The sequence below is a fragment of the Heloderma suspectum genome, chromosome 4 (assembly GCF_057233095.1).
Source record: "Heloderma suspectum isolate Gila_16-S chromosome 4, 16-S_ref, whole genome shotgun sequence".
Taxonomy (NCBI): domain Eukaryota; kingdom Metazoa; phylum Chordata; class Lepidosauria; order Squamata; family Helodermatidae; genus Heloderma; species Heloderma suspectum.
Genome location: NC_139461.1, coordinates 253,026,381 through 253,031,831, shown reverse-complemented (window position 1 = coordinate 253,031,831; position 5,451 = coordinate 253,026,381).

Sequence of the window (5,451 nt, the reverse complement as noted above, 5' to 3'; positions counted from 1 at the left end):
CTTTTTGGATGTTATTTGTTTAATAAAACATCCTATTGTAAGACAGAAGACCTGATTTCTGGGGAGACCTGGTTTGTGGGATACTAACCATGATGATCTTGACAGTAAGATGGGTCATATCCGCTCAGTGCTATCTCTAGAAAGTTCTGCAACTCAAATCTTGTCCTATTAAAGCAGTTAACTGATGTGGCAATGAGGTAGCACCATAATCCTATATACAGCAGTAGCTCATAAATTCTTCCTTCAAGAAACCCTGTCCTCAGTTACTCATTTGTTGAGGAACCTCTGCATGGCCACCATGCCGAGTGTTACTCCTGCCCCACACGAATGGAGCATGTTCATAAACATAGTTATGTTCTAGGGCTCTCAGACAGTTCATTTGGGCAACAGTGAAGTTTGGTAGACCTGTCCAGTGTCCCACATGTAAAGACTGGAACCTGGAACATACCTAGCACACCCTTAGGTGTCAGAGAAGGTTAGTAATGAAGAACAAGCTGTCTGTCATGGCAGCTTGTCGGCCAATACTGACTTCTAATTAAGAGGCTTCTGCTAAGATTCTGAATAACTTTAGAGTTCTTCGGAGCAAAGTTTGACAACAATTGTGCTACAGGGACATAAATGACTTGGTCCCTCCCCTTTCAATCTATGGAAACAGGTGCAGGGGAAGATGGATTTGGCTTCTACTTGACGGTAGCTGGACTGCAGTATTTTAGGGGGTGCATGCAACAAAGGAGCATGGAGGTTTAATTATTAATGCAGTTGTACCCAAAATTATTACCTATTGTAAAAAGCCACAGAAATTTTACAACAGCAGTGTTCACCTATTCTCTCTTCTCCCCCACCCTCAAGCCTTTTCCTAACATAGGAGTCAAATGCCTTAGGAGCTTAGAGGGAAAACAAATATCTCTATCTTAGTTCATCACTAAACACTGGAACACAATTCTATTTTTTAATCATTAGCAATTATCTAAAATCTTGTCTAGGTATTGCTTATTGTATGCAGAACTCCTGATTTGGTTGACCACTGTGTGAACAGAATGCTGGCTGGGCTAGATGTAACTTAGTCTGATCTAGAATGGCTGTTTTATTGTTCTTAATGTATGCACTTTGTTGACATGTTCCACAGGAATTTTACAGTATGAGTGGATTTACAGCATACTTGTACTTTGACTGTTGTACTTTGGACGATGGTTTCCTCACTTTCCTGTGCCCCAACAAGTTTAGAGTTTGATTATAGCTTGATTTTTAAAGTGTTTTTTCTAGCCTCCCATGGATTTTTTTCAAGCCCCATCTCCCACCAAGATTTTCAACTGTAGGTCAGAGGCTCAATTAGCAGATTATTCTCCAGCTTTTTAAAATTGGTAATAGAACACTAGCTGTCTTCTGAGCACAAATTCACATAATATTTGGGTTCCACTTTCAGATAGTGAACAAAGTTCACAGTACAAATATGAGTGAAATGGTTTTATAACTGACTCTTGGGGATGAGATTATAGGCAATTCCTTATGGAAACTTTAGGGGTAGGTACTTCCTGCAGCCCATGTGTTTCTTCCTGCAGCCCATGTGTTTCACATCTACATGTAATAGTATTCCTAGCATCAGCTCAAAAATAGACTAGATTGCTTTTGTTCTCAGGGTATTAACTTAACTGATGTCAGTTCTCTTGTTTGGATGATCTTTTCAATTGCACTCTGCTATCTTGCTATTCAAAAACAAGTGCAAATCATTTACTAATGCCAATTTATTTCTGACATTAAAGGAAGTAAAAATCCAACTCCGAATGGAACTTTGGGCGTAGCTCCTATTAAACAATTGACACCACAATCCTAAACTAAACATGTAGATAAGTCTGTTGATTTTGACTGAATGCAACTAATTCTGCTTGCATAATTTTTTTGGCATCTAGGCTCCTTCAGTTTAATTTTAATAGTTCACTGCAAATATTTAAAGAACAGAATTTTTCTATTGCATTAGCTTAGAAAGTTTATTCATCATTTAAGACGCAGCACAACTGCGAATGTAATAAAAACATATGCCCCCAGTACCCTCAAAAATTATGTGCAGAGGTTGCCAGATGTCCTTTGTAGTGACACCACTGAATTTCATAATTAGTGCACTCATTGGTCAAACCTTGCCCGTTTGTAATGTTCACCTTTTTAACGAACTTGGACAAGTGGTTTATGAATTCACTATTTCGTTTGGAATGTACTGTGAGCTTCTGAGCATGCGCAGTCTGTATCTAAACAATGACATTTCTGAACATGTGCTACACTGGTTGGATTAACCCTTCCTCACCTAATCCAGTGCTGCTTCCCTCCTTGCTGCTGCTCTGGGTCTGTGAGAAGGAGGAGGACTCAGCAGCAACCCCCACTAAATTTTTAAGGCATCCTACAGTCTTAGCAGTTTCTCTTGTTGCCGTTGCCTCTCTGGCTCTAAGGAGGCACTAAGCGATTCCAAACTACACCTCCCAAGATGCACTTTGATACCGTGCATGTGCAAAAGCTTGTTTACACAGAATGAGATTTCACTTTGAGGGGGAACTCTCATCCAAGCCTACAAAGGTGAGTTCGTTATTTTCCAAATAAATAACAAACTCACTTGGGGTAAATTCACCCATCACAAATCCTATGTAGGAAAACTGGCAGTGGCTTCCTGATACCTATATTTACCATTTCAATCAACTTGTAGCACTTATTGATCAGCAACTTCAAGAACCTACTTAAGCATTTAAGCAACTTCAAAAATTGTACCAAACCACAGCTGACTCGACAATGTGAATATTTTGATAAAGAACCTATTGGAAATGTATTATTTGGAAATAAATAGAGGAAATCTTCCTGGGACTTCGAATCCATGGGTAAAATGTTTTTTCAATGGTAAGCATGAAAATATAGTATTGGAAAATAATCTGTGCCATGCAAGCACATATTCTTCAACAGGAACATAGGACGTTACCCTATACCTAATCAAAAATTTGGTCCACCTAGTTCATTATTTTCCGGAGTTTCCAATAGAAGTCTTTCTCAGCTCTCCTGGAGACTGAACCTTGGAGTTTTTGCATACAGAGCATGAGCTTCACCACAGAGCTCTCTGGCCCTTCCAAAGGAGATGCTCCATCACAGCAGAGCTCCAAGTCCAATTTTCCCCTGCCACAGTATCCCCTTAAACTGTATGCAGGGTTTCCCCTTCTTGGATTAAAAGGATCTCAGGAAGGGATTGGAATTGGCCTTGGAAAATGCTGCCCTCCTGTGTGTTCTGCATTTCTCTCTCCCATCCTGGACATGTCACTTAAACTTGAGAGGGTTGGTCCCTTATTAGTTTGATGCAGGGATGGGCAGAAATTAGAACTCCAGACTACAGGTTCCAGCATTCCTGATGATTGGCCATGCTGGCAGGGGCTTCTGGGAGTTGAAGTCCAAAACATCTTGAGGTCTATCTTTTGTCCTTCCCTGGTTTAAAGGACCACAGGACACAGCAATGAATCAATGCAACCGTGATGGACAACTTCTATGCTTGGAAGCTTATTTGCATATGTGTCTGATCCAGCAAGTAATATGTTGGTACAAAGCGGCTTCCACATCCAAATCACATCCACCCAATGGATTGGGTGGGGAAACCCCTCCCCCCTTTCCTTTAATGACCAAGGTGAGCAATTGAACTGTATACTCTCTTACATAGTGGCTCTCAATGGGAACATTACCTCTGTGGTTTCTTTTGAATCCCTTCCATATGAATGTCACACTTTCATATTTACTGCTGAAAGGGGTAGACAGAGAATTTTGCAAGTAGAAGTAGCAGCCTGTCCTGGACTTTGGTTTGTGACAGGCCCATGCATGTGGCCTTCTAGCACAGGGGATCTGTTTAACATAGCTGGATTTGTTCTTCTTGGCACTGCTGTGATGTTATGCAACACATGCCTGGTGCAAACACAAGATCACTGGAAAATACATATAACACGGGGTCTAAAAAGTTCTGAACCAAAATTTACAGTCCACAGATTCTTGAGCTTCATATTCATTTTAAAGTTGCAAGTCAAACCCACATTTGAATATGCCTGGAATCTGCGAGATTTGAACAATCTATTTCAGTTTTGCATTCTTAGTATAGGTGGCTTCTTGGAATTATTTGCATTTATTACTGTGATACTTTAAATTGGGGGTGCACAACCTTTTCTGCTCCGAGGGCTGCATGTGATGCTGACTCAGGGGCCACTCATGCATTCACACACACATATATGAACACACACAAATATATATTCGGTGGCAGCAGGGAGGTCAGGGCACCCATGGGAGGCTGCAGGTTGTGCACCCCTACTTTAAATAAATATTTGCTTAGGATGATGGTAAACCCATTGGGATATCACTATTTCCCTCAGTGCAGTACTGATTCATATTTCAGTTCACAATTTATTTTTGCAAGCATGTGGGTTTTACAAGATTATTCCAGCTGACCGTACATAACAAGTTAATCTGCGCAACTATTTTGTAGTTGTCACCATATCACCCCCCACCCACCGCAGTCTCCAGTAGCTGAGGCTATGAGGAGGGGGGTTTGTTGCTGGAGAGAGAGGAAGTGGCCTTAGTTGAGTCTTGCTTTGCTGACCTAACATCTCATGAGACTTTCATGACTATTTGGAAGAAGAAGTGGGAACAGGCTGCATATAAAGCCTCTGCTCCTGGCTTTTCCAGCTGTCAGGGAGGGCAGCTGGGTAGTACAACCATCTGTAATGTGCTAATCTCATCAGCTATTATGCAATTCTGGCATGACAAGCAAACATGATCAGCTCCCACACCTCCACTTGCTTTGCTTATGTAAAAATAAAGTTTCTGCTAGGAATCCCTTCTGTGGAGAACGTACAGTGCTTCCAGATGATCATCATTAGGGGCACTCTTGTGCTCTGCAAAAACAGGAGGGTGGGATATGGGGTTTGCAGCCTTCTCCAGCAGGAAAGGATGCAGGGCTCCTATGCAGCACAGGAGAGCATGCTTAACCATCCTGAATGAACAAGTTCTTTGGAGCAAAGGAAAGGAGAATGAGTCAGAAAAAAAAATGGAAGAGGTAGCTAATGGGAGCATAGCTGCTGCTGTGATAGCAAGCAGGAGAGGAGAAAGGAAAAGCAGAGAGATAGGTTTTCTGAGGCTCCACTCAGAAGGTTTTGCTTCACTTGCCATCACCTTCACTTGCTAGCCCTTATTTCTCTCCCTCTCAGGCCCCCCCACATCTATCTGTCTATGTAGGTGTCAGCCTCAATTTAGTTCTGTAGACATTTCTCTCTCTGCCTCAGTTTTCCTTTCCAGATCAGTCTTAACCTGTTATCATTTCAAAGCTCCTGTCCCTTTCTCTGGCTGTTGGGATGAAGGGAATGACCTTTGTAACACAACAGAACTTATTTACTTTACAAAAATATGTCAGCCCTATCAGCAATTGCTTTCAGATTGTCTGCATGCCTT